Genomic DNA, 15,948 nt, shown 5'->3' with positions numbered 1-15,948 from the left:
AAAAGGACATGTCTATCAGGGTACAAGAAGCATACAGAACATCAAATAGGCTAGATCAGAAAAGAAATTCATCTGAGTACATGATAATACACTAAATGTATAGAACAAAGAAAGTATATTAAAAGCTGCAAGGGGGGAAGATCAAGAAACATATTTCAGAATTACATCACTTTACATCTTGTTCACTACCCTCCTCCTGGTCACCCCCTTCCCACAATTTTTCCCTTCCCCTCTCCCCTTTTCCTTTGAGCAGATGGGGGACCCCTGGGTATCCTACCATCCTGACACTTCAATTAACTAAAACCCAAGCAGCTGAACATGCCTATGAAGGAGTTTTCTTCATTAGGTTATTTAAGGTGGGAGAATCAACTTAAATTGGGCCACACCTTCTGGTAGCAGCCCACATAAAAGGGACATGGAAAAAGGAAGTGTTTCCTTTTTGCTTACTTGCCCTCACTCTCACTGGTAAGTTCATTTATCTGTTTTTGACCATTCCTTTATTGGTGTTAGAACCTACTTCTCTGATATTGCAACAAAGACTGAAAACTGGCAGCTCTCTAGGACCTCCCTGTGTCTTGAGCTCCAAGTAAGAAATGCTAAAACGACCATCCAGTCTCATGAACTGAACAACTTCTCTCAGCTATACACACATATTTGCACACACACACACACACACACACACACACACACACACGTCAAAGTATTTTTAAATTTTTAGCAAAGACGTATTCTTTTATTTTTTTATTTTTCCTCAAATCGTAATTCATTCACACAGGGGTTATAAACACAGAAAGGCAGGATGTGGGGAAGGGAATGACACTGGAGTGTGGGTGTTCAGGGGGAATACAGATATCTTTCAGATCCAGGTATCGGCTGGGTGAAGGTTCAGGGGACAGGTCACTATGACTCTGCCTATGACTCACTTGTCCTTATCTAAGTTGGTATTGTCTGCCAAGGCTACCTATTTACAAGGTCTATGACTACTCGGGCTGGTAAATTTCCACAAAAGCTGCCTACTTACAATAGCTTATAGTCATCTGTTTCAATGTTTTTTCACTGAGACCCAAGACTTGGTGTTAGTATACATGTATGGCAGGCCTATTGCTGATTTTCGGCCTATGGCTGATTTTAGGTCTTCAGTGTGTAAGCAGGGCTGCCCCTGACATCTCCTCCCTTCTCTAAGTATAGAAGGGCTGTGGCAAATATAATCTTGCGAAGGCGGGGATAGAGGCCTGACCTCCAGTAATTGAAGGGGACCTTGTAATGGCTCCAGTCCCCCTGTTGTTGTCCAGTGAGGCATGAGGGCCATACCCATCCCGATGGCAAAGACGTATTCTTAGGAGCTAAATGTAGGTTTAATTTCTTTACAGCCATAGATCTCTGTGTAAATATTTTATTTGGTGAAGTCAAACAACACAGAATGTTAATTCATGTGAGATCTTATTGTAAGCTTTCCTTTCTTTCTTTCTTTCTTTCTTTCTTTCTTTCTTTCTTTCTTTCTTTCTTTCTTCCTTTCTTCCTTTCTTCCTTTCTTCCTTTCTTCCTTTCTTCCTTTCTTCCTTTCTTCCTTTCTTTCCTTCCCTCCTTCCCTCCTTCCTTCCTTCCTTCCTTCCTTCCTTCCTTCCTTCCTTCCTTCCTTCCTTCTTTTTTTCTTTTAAAATTTTTTTGTAGTTTTGATTTTGTTTTCTTGGGATTCCTGAGGAAGAGGTGTTTGGGAATGACAGTAGAAACTACTTGAAGTTATTGATTGGTGCAAGCTGATAGCTCTGTGGTCTGCTCCAGACAGCTTACTAGACAGCTCTCTAGGTAGCTCGTGGGTTTTCTGACCAAAGTTAGAAAACCTGCTAGAAAAATTGTAAAAGAGCTGTAACAGGTCTCTGTATAGCTCTTGAGTTTTCTGACCAAAGACAGAAAACATGTTAGACAAAATTTTAAAGGTGCTGTGTTAGCTCTCTAAATAGCTCTTGAATTTTCCAACTAAAGTCAGAAAATCTGCTAGAAAAAAATTCTAAAAGAGCTATGATAGCTCTCTAGATAGTTCAGCTCATGAAGACCAAAGTCCAGGCTCTTTACATATCATTTCAATCATTTAACCCATGTTACCCTTTGATTCTCTCACAAATCAAATAAACATTTTGTGACCTTAGTGTCTTTATACTTAGAAAAAGACAGCAAGTATATTTTTAACAGAGCAAGTCCTATGTGGTTTGTTGGGCACAGTGCTTCTGATTGCCAAATCTAGACATAGAGGCTATTTTTTTGTGAGAAAGTTAACTTTCTGATTTCCAACTTCTTTACTACCTTAAGATTTGCTGTCCTGGTACTTGCTCTGTAGACCTTGATCTCAGAGATCTGCCTGCCTTTGTGAATACAAGCAATAAGCTTAGCTGGGTGGATCACACCTTGAAACCACAACCCCTTCATTTCCTGGTACTCCATTATTACTTGACCCACAAGCCTTGTTTTATTTAACTATTCCTTTTCTGTTGCTGATGCATTAGTGCAGCTGCTTCGTTTCTTTCATGTCTATGAAGTCCATCGTACAATTCATATTGTATCTTTACATTTTGCATAGTTTATATATTCATGAACTCATGTTTTCAGAGTTCTTTCCCACAGCGTTAAGGGGTTTCTTGAAGGTTGTAGTACTATCATTTTTCTGGGGAACATTAGAAACGTTCTCACTTCCTGTGTTGTTTCTAATTATCATCAGTCTTTAAGCTTGGCAGAGAGCATTCCCTGATAAACTAGGCAAGAGAAATACTTGTTGTCTTACATACACAGGGACCTATCAGCCAAGCAGTCCTTTTCTGGCAATCCTGAGTGCACTGTGGATGTTTTAAAAATTTTATTCTAGAGAAATTTCAGTCCAGTTATAAGGAACTCCAAAAAACATATGCAGCTGAAACTAAAGGTCCTGCTGCAGGAGGCATTGTTTTATTCATGTGAATTACAGACAGTTCGCTCATTTTTGAACAATTCTGTTGTGGTCAAGATAAGCCTAGGCGAACTCTTAATGACTCTGTTGATCCTGCAGTTCTTCTTTTCTCTTAGGGCAGGAGCGGGAACACCCTCCAAAGACTCAACAGAAGTTCAGTGATTCCTGCCATGCAAAGCTCCTCCTATGTAAGGCTTATTTCTGGTGAAGCTGCAAGCTGGGCATATGCAAGACTGATTGGAGAAAACATTGAGTCATCCCTTATCTTGCTATGTAAGCAGTATGTCTGTTTCTCTTTTTAAAATTAGTCTGGATGCTTCATGCCCTGTAGTAGTAGTTTAAAAAAACATTCTACTTCATTTTCCTGATTATTTTCTAACTAGAGACAGAACGAATTTGTGGAGTTGGGTGGGTGGGGAGGTGGGGAGTCTCTAGGAGGAACTGGGGAAAAGTAAACCATGATCAGAATATATTATATGAAAAAAAAACTATTTTAAGTTAAAAGAATAATTATTGGCAAAAAATTCTTGCAAGGGAAAACGAGAACAAAGAAAATCCAAACCCATTTTCTGGCAAGAAATAATAAAAATCAGAGCAGAAATCAGTGTAATAGAAAAAAGCAAAAAATAAATGAAATAAATGAATTTAGGAGCTGGTTCTTTAAGAAGATAAACAGCATTAACAGGCCCCTTTCCAAACTAACTAAAAGAAAGAAGAAAGAGCCCAGATCAACAGAATAAAAAATGAACAGGTAAACAATTATAGCAGATATCACAAAAAATTCAGATTATTTTAAAACATATTTTTAAAACTTGTATTCCTCTAAGCTGGAAAACCTAAAATAAATGGGCAAATTTATAGATTCAGCCAAACCTTGAAAAGTAAAACAAGGAGAATTCAACAATCTAAACTAACTTAAAAAAAAAATCAAGCCAGGCGGTGGTGGCGCACGCCTTTAATCCCAGCACTTGGGAGGCAGAGGCAGGCGGATTTCTGAGTTGGAGAGTTCGAGGCTAGCCTGGTCTACAGAGTGAGTACCAAGACAGCCAGGGCTACACAGAGAAACCCTGTCTCGAAAAAAAAAATTAAAAAACGAAAAGATCATAATTAAAAATCCTCAAGCCCCCCCCAAATGTCCAGAGCAAGATAGATTCACAGTAAAATATTAGCAGACATTAAAATAATAATCTATAGCTAATCCTTCTTAAACTATTCAAAGAAATAGAAACAGAAGAAACACTTCTATGCTTCTTTTATGAAGCCAGTCTCATTCTAGTACCAAAACCAGATAAAGACACAATAACAATAACAAAAAGAAGATTGTGGGCCAATATTGTTAAATGAATAGTAGTCTAAAATATCCACAACAGAATATAGATGTACATCAAAAAGACTAGCCACCATGACCAATTTTGCTTTATCCCTGAAATGCAGGGATAGTTCAATATACACAGGTCAACAAATCTAATATACTACATAAATTCATGCAAAGGGGAAAAAATCACATGGTCATCTTAATAGATTCAGAAAACATCTTTGATAAAATCCAACATGCCTACATAATAAAAGAAAATGTAGAACTAGAGGGAACATATCCCAACACAATAAAAGATAGACATGAGAAATCAATAATCAACATCATTATAAAGAAGAAATGTGTTTAGCAATTTCACTGAAGTCAGAAATGGGTCAAGACTGCCCACTATACCCATTGTTTTCAATTTCATTCTCCAAGAAGCAATAATGCTAAATAAAGGGATGCAAACTGGAAAGAAGTCAAACTATCTCGATTTACAGATTCCATTGTGGTATATATTAGAGACTCTCAAAATTCTACCAGAAAATTTCTAAAAATGATGAATAAATTCAGAAATATGGCAGGATACAGAATCAACTTGTGCAAATCAACAGCTTTTTTTTTTTTTAGACAAACAAACATGTGAAAAGGAGATTATGGGCACACATTTAATCATAATAATCTTAAAGAAAATAAAGTATCTAGAAATAAACTTAGCCAAGGAGGTGAAGGATGTCTCCAATGAAAACTTCAAATCTCTGAAGAAAGAAATTAGGAAGACAATAGAAAATGGAAAGGCATCCCATGCTCACAGAATGGGAGAACTAGCTTTGTGAAAAATGACAATTCTACCAAAAATTATTTACAGATTCAGTGCAATCTCAATCAAAATTCCTATTTTACTCTTCACAAAAATAGAAAAACTATACTAAAACTCATATGGAATGACAAAAGACCCCCATATAGCCAATACAATCCTGAACAAACAGAACAATGCTACATTATATTACATGGCTAGATAACAATGGATTATCATACCAGGTCTTAAGATACACAGCTATAGTAATAAAAGCAACATCATTCAGACATAAACTTAGGCAGTACCTTACATGATATAGGTAGGAAAGGGCTTCCTGAATAGGATTCTATTTGCTCAGAAAACAATGTCAACATTGACAAGTGGGACTTCATAGAACTAAAAATTTTCTACACAGTTAAAGAAACAATTAGGGTGACAGGATGCCTCACAGAATGGGAGACACTCTGTCAGCTGTACATCTAGATAGACAATTAATATAGAAGATATATAAACAATTCAAACAAAACAAAACAAATGACATATTTGAAAAATAGGCCTGGGATTTGAATAGAGAATTCTCAAAACAAACAAAAAAAAAAGTGACTAAGAAATATCTAAAATAAGACAAAAGAAAAACCAGAAAACCAAAGCCAAACCAAAAAAAATCATTGTCACTAGAAATATAAAATGTTAGATCAAAGCAAATAGATGATTTTATCTTACAGCAACCAGAGTGGGAAATATCAACGGAACAACTGAGAACAAATGCTGGAGAGGAGGTGCGGGCAAAGGAACCTTCATTCACTGTTGATGGAATTGCAAACTGGTTTAGCCATTATGAAAATGTATGTGGAGGATCCTTAAAAAGTGTAAAAATAAATCTATCATATGACTCAGATATACCACCCCTTAGCATATGCCCACAGGACTCTATATCCTACTTCACAAATGTTTGCTCATCCATGTTCGTTGCTGCTCTATAGCTAGGAAATGAATATTGTACTATGAATACTATGAAATACTGTTCTGCTATGAAGAAAAATAAAATCATGAATATTGCAGATAAATAGATAGGACTAAAAAAAGATCATACTAGACTAGCTGACCCAGACCCTGAAAGACAAACATTGAATGTTCTCTCATCGGAGGGTCTTAGATCTAAATCTTCAGATATGAGTACATCTTTATTAAGAAATAACTACAGAAAGCAGGGAATTAAAAATGACGTGGTGGGGGTAAAAATAAATCCAAAGAGGATAGAGGTGATCTTACCAAGGATGTAGGAAAGAGCAGGAGTTTTAGGAAGGGGCCAGGGAGGTAAATATAGAGGAAGGACAGAAGATAGCAAAGGGCAATAACATGGTGTGTGAAGTGTTATCAGGAAAATGGGAGCATGAGAGTTTGATAAGGTCTGGGATGGATGTAAATACAGAAGAAGAAGAAGGGAGGGAAAAATAACAAAAAAAAAGGATGTCTAAAAATGGCATAAAGAGTCATACTATTAGCTACTTAAAAGTAAGAATACAGTTTAAATGAACTTTTCCCACGTAGTTGCTTTCTTTAAGAGCCAAAGATCATCTAACCAAAACCCCAATACCTGACATGAGAACACCTCTTTTGAATTGTTGGTCAGTGATATTCAAGGGACTTGCAAAATATAAATCTCACTGCTATTGACCTTTGTTGCCCCCTCACTACCACCTCAAGAGGTATAAAGAAATTTCCTATCACCTAGTACTGAAGACTCCATGCACTTCTGAAACAGGGCCATACAAACTTCCAAAGCAGGAAGCAACCAACAGTCCTACTCAGCTATGATATTTACCAGCCATATCGATGACTAAGAAGGCCAGATAAGGGCTCAGTAGTGGTACACATACCTTGGAAGTAACCACCAGCTCTCTAATTGGACTTAAAACCTTCTCAACAAGAGGGAAACCATGTCTGGCACTGGAAACCTAGCCAATTATCCAGGGGCAGAGAAGTCATGGATCTTGGAAAAGAATCTACAATGGTCATTTTACTAAACCAGCATAATCCCTAACTACATTCTAAGTATGTGTTCTTTACCCACAGAGAAGTTTAGTCCTCATTCCTCAATCAAAGAAACTTCTTTCTGCAACAGATGGAGACCACTATAGAAAACCATAACCAATCAAAATGCAGAATCGTGGAGGCCAGTCTCCATAGATACATCTACAAAAGAACTCCCATACAAGGTTCAGGAATCATTAATGGAAGAGGCAGCAGAAAAATTGTGAGAGTCAGAGGATCAGGAAATTCACAGTGAGATTGTGTCTTCTATGTGGTATATACGCTATACCCATACAGTTTCAACAACATGACTGACAACCTGTAAGAGGACATGTTCCCTGAAAAAGACTGATTTAGTCTCAGTTACAATTAATTACCTATAGCTCTTTATTTAGGGTTGAAACCTCATGAGAGTTCCCCCACCCATGTTGACATATCAGTTGGTATTGTCATTTCCCAGGTGATGCTTAGGTGACCAGAATGTAGAGATTTCACCATGCAGTCTCCCTGTCATCTATAGAAGACACTATCATGCAGCAGACATTTTGACCCTCTGGCTCTTACAATCTTTCTATTCTCTCTTGCATCATGTTTCCTGAGCCTTAGGTGTAGGGGTTGTGTTGTAGGTGTGTCAGTTGGTGTTGGACATCCCTCAGTCAGTTGCTCTCTGCCTTTTTCACTAGTTGCATTTTTTGGTAATAGTCTGCTGGAAAAGAAACTTCTTGAATGCGGAGTGAGAATGACATTTACTTGCGCATTATAAGAATGAGTATTTACAATGCAGTTAGAAACCGTAGTGTGTTAGGGAAGCAGCATTAGTAGACTTCCCTCTAGGATCCATGAGCCACAAGGTGTGGGATAGGTTTACAGTACCAGGCATTGATTTCTTCCTATTAGGTGGGTCTTAAGTGTATTTAGGTGGCATTTAGTTACTCCCAGGCTATAAATGCCACTACTGCACCCTTCAGGATGTCTTACTATTCTGTTCATTTTGTGGGCACACAAGTTTTATGTGTCTTAGAGATCACTTGACCTCACTCTTTTGTCTTTGTTCTCCAGAGATGGTGTCATGCTCCCTGAATGGAAAGACTGCACTCCATTCATCTCCCTCAAACACCTATTTACAATGACTTATCTTCATTAAGTCCACTCAAGAGGCTGCACCCTACCTCAGCACCCACCACTGCTTTGTGCTAAGTTAATTTGTTCCTGTTTTCATGTCCTTTTTGAAAGGGCTGTTATACTTTTCATCTGTACTTTGTTCTCCTATTATATTGTAAATCCCCGAGAATGAGAACAATGTCTTTTCCTTCATTTGCATATCACCATGGCATCCAGTTGAGAATGCCATTAGAAGGCAGCTCTCATTAAATCAAATTTTCACTGATGAAATCATGCCTAGGTTAAAAAAACCGCATCAACATAGCCATTATATGTATTTTCTCTTTACGTCTTTGAGAAATATAGGCATGAAAATTCCATGTAAAAGATGTATTATGTTTTAGAAAAAAAACCTCACAAATTAATATATTCAAATGCAATTTAAAAACTCAAGTTATTTATAATAAGATATCATTGATTGTGAAGGTGTGTGCGTGTTTGTGTGTATCTGTGTGTGTATGTGTATAAGGGCTTGGCAAATAATATTCAATTATTCCCATAATATTTAAATTGATATAATTTTGTTGTATATACTTTCATCTGAAGATATAATGCCAATCTTACTACATATTAAAAATGGCAGAATCTGTGATAGACTCACAACACACACACACACACACACCGATAAACACACAGGGGCGGAGAGATAGAGATAGAGATAGAGATAGAGATAGAGATAGAGATAGAGATAGAGATAGAGATAGAGATGGAGATAGAGAGAGAGAGAGAGAGAGAGGAGAGGGAGAGAGAGGAGAGAAAGAAAGAGGAGAGACTCTTCAATTTTTGATTTTATTTTAAAAATTGCTTCAAACTCCTTAACTACATTGAATTTATTTTTAATTTGCAGAACGCTATTTATAGTTTATTGGATTAGTATTAATGTGAATTGTTACAATAATTTCTAAACATGGAAGGATACCAGAGTCAGTAATGAATACAACTAAATGCTCAGGTCTCATTCCCAACCTAGAGACACATTTTAACAATCTATCTGCATCTGTTCTGTTAGCAGTTCAATGATTTTATAATCTCTTCTTCATATATAAAAAATATGCATGTATAGTGAGTACACTGATCTTCCTAGTGCATACATGTGTGTGTGTGTATGTGTGTTTGTACATGTATTATAAGTATACCACTTTTTCCAATGCAGGTACGTGTGTGTGTATATGTGTGTGTGTGTGTGCATTTGTATACATGTGTTGTAAGCCCAGCACTCCTGCTAGTAGATGCACCTATATGTGTGTTTGTGCGTATGTCTGTACATGTGTTGTGAATATGCTATTTCTTCTTGTATGTGCATGTATGTGCATGTGCATGTACCTGTGTTGAGAATATATTGTTCTTTCTGTCCTCTTTGTCATAGTGAGCCTTTGCCTCAGTATCATACTTAATCAACTTTCTACTGTACAATCATATTAATTGTTTAGTCACACATTTATCTGCATACTTGGGGAATTCCATCTTAGAGTCTTTACCCATGATAGATAAATGGTTAATAAGTGAATAACTAAATTTGTGACCAACACTCTTATTTTATAATGTCTTATCTTTTTTTAAAAAAACACGTCAGGCCTGTTGGCTTACACCTTTAATTCACACCTCCTGGAATTTGGGAGGCAGAGGCAGGAGGATCTATGAGCTCAAGGCTAACCTGGTCTAAAAAGTGACATCCAGGACAGCCAAAACTACATAGAGAAACCCTGTCTCAGAAAGAAAAAAAAACTCTCATTAAAGAGCTCTTAAGGACATTTAAAATGTAGCCATATAAAAGTCACTTTGATTTGCTTGATGGAATTGCCATCTTGGGGGCTTACTACTGAATAATCTCACCCTTTCTAGCTTTTTCTGAACTCTGGCTGTCTGGTTCAACTTAGCCGTTCTGGCACAAACTCCTCTCCAAAGTGACTAATTCAATTTGACTTCTCTCAGCTTCTTACTGAAGTGCTTTGGCCTCAGACTAACTCTGACAATCTGTTGTTCTAATATTCTGGCTCCTTCTCATTCTCTGGCTTATTCTTTCTTCACCTGTGTTTAGCTTGCTCTCCCCTGCAATCTGTCTCTGTAAAACTGTTCCTGTAAGAACTCCACAAAGCGAACTGATGTGAACTCCACACCACTGCACTACCTCTCAACTCACTGACTCAACCAAACTGACTGCAAGAACTCAGATCTGCATGGCTATGTCTCCTGAGTACTGAGATTAAAGGTATGTACCACTACATCTGGACCTAAACTTTTCTTTACTTGGAGCTTGCCCTGTACCAGGCTGGCCTTAAACTCAGAGATCTGCTGGCCTTTGTCTCCTGGGATTAAAGGTGTGTACTAAGGATGTGTTTTTATTCCAGCCAGAGCAGCCATGTTTCTGGATTAAAATTTCTCTACACAGCATAGTGTTTCTCTGTATTAAATCGAAAATAAAAACTAAGAGGCATAAGAAATGTATCATTCACAGAAAAGAGACCCCACAAAATGCAAAGGATAGTGGGTTTTGTCATTTGATTTATTGTTATTGTTGCTGTTGTTATGCTTTGTTTGTTCTACTAAACTAAACTTCAATAGTATTTAATTTGAGAGATTTAAAAGTTAAATCATTGAATAATAACAAACTGTGGGTTGGTGTGGTGGTTTAAATAGGTGTGGTCCCCATAGACTTATGTGTTTCAATGCTTGGCCCGTGGGAAATGGCACTATCAGGAAGTGTGGCCTTGTTTGAGTAGATGTGGCCTTGCTAGAGGAAGTATGTCACTGTGTAGGCAGGCTTTGAGGTCTACTTGTGTTCCAACTCTGCCCAGTGTGGAATTCAGAGTCTTTTCCTGACTGCCTGCTGGACAGTCTCCTCCTTGGTGCCTTTGGATCAAGATGTAGAACTCTTGGCTCCTCCAGCACTATGTCTGCCTGCAGGCTGCCATGCTCGCTGCCATGAGGATAATGGACTGAACCTCTGAAACTGTAAGGCAGCCACAATTAAATGTTTTCTTTCATAAGAGTTGCCTTGGTCATGGTGTCTTTTCACAGCAATAGAATCCTAACTAAGACAGTTGGGAAGATGGCTCAGTAGATAAAGTTCTAAAGTAGGTAAAGCCATGCAAATGAAAGGGATTTAGTGTAAATCCACCAAACCAACATAAAAATGAATATAGAAACATACATGTCTATAATTCCAGTGCTACAATGGAGACATGACAAGTAGAGGTAGGAGAAACTCCTGAAGCTTGAGATCAACTAATGCAGAAAAGAGGCAGAAGCAAGTGGAGCCCTGTGAGTTCAAAGTCTTTGTCTAAATAGAGAGTTCTAGACCAGCCAGGGCTATATAGTGAGACCCTATCTCAAAACAAATGAAAGTAAGATGCTAGATTGTAAAATTTAGAATGTAATCCATCCATGAAGGATGAATAACTATTAAAATAAGTGTTCCTGTCTCATCAGACTTTAGATTTTTACCTTAAATGTTCATAGATTAGATAGTCCTCCTGAGATGATCTACCACGTCCTTGGGGATGGCGCTAAACAAGTGGAGTCATTAACAAGATGCTCATTGGAGCGAAGGTCTCGCTTCTAGACTGTACTACAAGGACACAGGGTGACTGATCTGCTGTATCCTCAGGGAAGAACACTCTCTGAATTCATCTTCCTCATTTCTCTGGTTTTCTTGTTTCTAAACCAGACAGTAGAGATTCATTGTTTGTTCTCATATCTGTGGGACTCCAACTAAACACTGTCATGGTCCTCACAAATAACTCCATTTGGAATAAGGCTCAAAGTTTCATTTGCTTTTATTATAAATTCCTCCTCAAGTCAAAGAAACTATAGTTATTTAGATAGGCCTTGGGTGATTTATGAATATAAATTGAAAATATATTTATATTTTCCAGAATTTGAAATATGCACAAAGTACAATATATATGAAGAAGAAATAACTAATAGCTGCATATTTTATAAATTTGGCTTTAACTATTCACTGAAGTGGTAAAATATTTCTCAGATTTTATTTTTTATTGGATATTTTATTTATGTTTCAGATGTTATCTCCTTACTGCATTCCTTCTGCCCCCCCACCCAGAAACTCCCTATCCCATCCCCCCTCCTTCTGATTCTATGAGGATGTGCCCCACCTACCCCCCTACTCCCACCTCCCCACCCTTGAATTCCACCCCAATGGGCATCCAGCCTTCATGGCACTAAGGATCTCCTTTCCCACCTATACTGACAAGGCCATCCTCCCCTGCATATACAGCTGGAGCCATGGATCCCTCCCTAAGTGCTCCCAGGCTGGTGGTTTAGACCCTGGGAGCTCTGGTTGCTTGGTATTGTTGCTCTCCTCATGGGGCCACAAACCCTTTCAGCTCCTTAAGTCTTCTCTCTAACTCCTCCATTGGGAATGCCATGATCAGTTCAATGGTTACCTGTGAACATCTGCCTCTGAATATGTCAGACTCTGGCAGACCTCTAAGGAGACAGCTATATCAGGCTCCTGTCAGCATGCACTTCCTGACATCCACGTCAGCATCTACCTTTGGTGACTGCACATGGGATGGATACTCAGGTGGAATGGTCTTCAGACAGCCCCTCCTTCAGTTTCTGTCTCATACTTTGTCTCCATATTTGCTCCCTTGAATATTTTGTTACTCCTTCTAAGAAGGACCGAAGAACCCACACTTGGTCTTCCTTCTTCACGAACTTCATGTGGTCTGTGAGGACTCATGCTATCTCTCAGTATCATAAAGTCATTAATGTTAACAGGGAGGACATGTCTTGAAGAACAATCTAGAAACTTACATGAATGCAGTATTGACAAATGAGTCAAAGAAATTTGTTAAGATGGAACAGTAAGCTAGATTCCAGGGTGTTAAACACCCCAGGTCACTGATCTCACTTACAGACAGCTAAACCAACGACACCTATCGTCTATTCATCCAGTAAAAACCTAGTAATATTTCAGAAATAGGTACAACTTCGGGATCCCAGAAAATCAACACACTAAAGGACCAGAGATGGGAAATACTATTTCTGTGAAGGATGCTTGGGATAATCCTGGCTTCTAAGTAGCTGTTTAAAAAAAATCTACATATATCCTGAGCTTATATTTAAGTAGTTCAAAATTGACTTTAAACACCCAAGTGTTAAAGCTAAAGATACAGTTAAGTACTTAATAGCACTGGCTACTCTGACATAGAATCAGTATTTTGTTTCTGGCACCCACATGGTATCTCATAACCATCTGTAACTCCAGTTCTGAATGTTCTGGTACCTTCTTTTGATCTTTGAGGGCCACCAGACACACACATGATACATGCACATCCATGTAGGTGAAATACATACAAATAAACAATTCTTTAAAAAAGAATATCAGAATGATGAAGTATAGAAAATTTGCAACAAACCTCAACAAATTATAATTAACCAAAATGTCTTAATGAAACACCGTTGGGGTAATAGAATAAATAGATATTATAAAATACACTTGAGGTTCTATAGAAAACCTAGTGGACTGCATATTGGAGTACACCGTGAGAAGATGACAGGCTGAAGGGACAAGGACTCACAGTCAATCAATACATTTTATAAAACTGCCTTGATGATTTTTCTATGTTAAATATTTTGGAAAAAAAACAGATGATTTATAGAAGTATATAATGATCATCTTTTGATTCAAATGTTTATACAAATCTATGAGAACTCATCTTTACTTCAATGAACATATTTGAATTATCAGAGCTATGGCTTTAATTCAATAGTAGAGTATGTCCCTAGCACACAAGTCTTTGGTTCAATTCAAACTATTTCAAAACACAATGGAATTTCAGTACATTTGAAAAAACAAAACAGTCTAATCTTAAACAAGGGACAGGATTGAATTGTCCTTCAGGTGAAGACTCAGCCATGCAACTTTACCATTCACTAGCAGTTTTGCAGAACTCTGCACCATAACATTAGGTATCAGGCTATGAAAATTACCCAGAAGAACATCATCTTTGATGTTGTGATAGTTACCCACACTGAACCTTAAGAACTCAGTCACTAGGTGTGTTGTATCCTTCTACACAGCAGATGCTATCCTTGACGTACCCTGGAGCAACTTTTTAGGCATTCCATATGGCTTGTAGAACTATTAACAAGTACGTGCAGTAGCCTGTGGGCTGGAGTAAAACTCAACTGTTCAGACAATTGATTTATGTGTGAGAAGTGCCATGTATAAGGAAATTCATGACATTATTGCAATTAGATAATTATATGGTGACTTTTAACTCTAACTATAAAATTCATCAAATAATTATAATTTTAGAATTAGACTAAGAAATAAAAACACAGTATTCCCTGGTCAATCTTTTTTACATTATTTATTAGAGCTCAGGGTGATATTTATCTTCTAATTTTCATAAGAATTCTGGTAGGTACTTGTTAATATAAATAGAAACGCCATTAAGTCGAGAATTCCATAATGAGGAAGTACTTATGTTTGGATAATTATGTCAGGTCCACAGAATACACTCTGTAAAGAGAGCTATCCAGTTGGACTGATGCATGTATGACGACAATTTCTAGCATGTTAAGAAAAGAGATTAGGGTTTGGACTAGAGAAAACCAGGTGTGGTCTAGTCCCTTTTCCAGGTTAACTACCTAGCTAATTATTCAGTCTCTTTAAGCTTATACTTCTTCATTGTGGAAAGCTGGGTGTGGGCTGAGGTTGTTAATATTTCATCAAATTTTAAAATAGAAAAGTTCTTTGTCTTCTGTTTTACAATTGTGTTTCATAAAAAGCAAGTGTAGAAGAGATGATGTAATGTTAGTGTAGAGACATACACACACGCACACAGTCAAAAGAAAAAAAAACCAAACCAACCAACCAAAAAAAAAAAAAAAAAAAAAAAAAAAAACAACAGAAGGAGACAAGGTAAGAGTTGTCAGCCTGGTCTACAGAGTGAGTTTTAGAACAGTCAGAGCTACATAGAGAAATCCTATCTTGAAAAAAAAATATTTCAAGGTAAACTATCAAATAAAGACCTGACTGCTTGTTGTCCTTAACCCAGGAGCTATTTGCAGCCCTTCTTGAGGATCATTTTTTGTTCTTAGTCTGGGGTAGGGTTTGTTCTTAATCTCATCCAAAAACATTTTATCGTAGAATTTTAATAACAATATGGATGAGCAGCATGGGTACTTTACAACCAAGACAATTCATTCGGGCAATAGATAGAAGGAGTCTATCCTCCATCACCAGCAGATAAGGTAAAACCTTACCAGTCTAGGCAGACTAAATGATGACACATGACCTGGAGCAGAGGAGATAATTCTCTTGTTGGGTACACGAATTGTTACTGATTGCTCAGAGGTTAGGTTCCATGCATTAAATCACAAATAGTATATTTTATTTATATGAGCATTCCATTTCAAGATATATACATTAAGATAACAGTGCTGTAATTTCAAGAGGAGGGTCTTTTCTTAACTGAAGGATGTTGATTGTGTAATTTACTAAAGCAGTGACTATCTGCCAGCAAGATGACTTGTTGGGTAAAAGTACTTGTCCTTCAAGTCTAAGGGCCTGAGTTTCATCCCCAGAACCATGTGGTTGAAAGGGAGAACTGACATGCATACCTATCTTCCACTTCTATCTCACACATAAATAAAATAATAAAAACAACTGACGAGGTATGATAATCCACACTAACGCCTTCTGCCTTGCTGGTAGAACCTCGGCCACCGTGCCTTCTCCAGCAT

General features: G+C 37.6%; 2 non-coding genes across 2 annotated transcripts; both read right to left on the bottom strand.

The window, feature by feature from the left end:
- Positions 1-1,813: 1,813 nt before the first annotated feature.
- LOC114616576 lies at positions 1,814-1,875 on the bottom strand. Its single transcript, XR_003710660.1, has one exon. It is a non-coding gene; the product is annotated as a U7 small nuclear RNA (small nuclear RNA).
- An 89-nt stretch (positions 1,876-1,964) lies between these two features.
- On the bottom strand, positions 1,965-2,028 carry LOC114616577. Its single transcript, XR_003710661.1, has one exon. It is a non-coding gene; the product is annotated as a U7 small nuclear RNA (small nuclear RNA).
- Positions 2,029-15,948: the final 13,920 nt, after the last annotated feature.

Source organism: Grammomys surdaster, unplaced genomic scaffold (genome assembly GCF_004785775.1).
Source record: "Grammomys surdaster isolate TR1022 unplaced genomic scaffold, NIH_TR_1.0 332574, whole genome shotgun sequence".
Classification (NCBI taxonomy): domain Eukaryota; kingdom Metazoa; phylum Chordata; class Mammalia; order Rodentia; family Muridae; genus Grammomys; species Grammomys surdaster.
The sequence above is the reverse complement of the archived record's forward strand: the minus strand, read 5'-3'. Positions and strand labels throughout refer to the sequence as shown.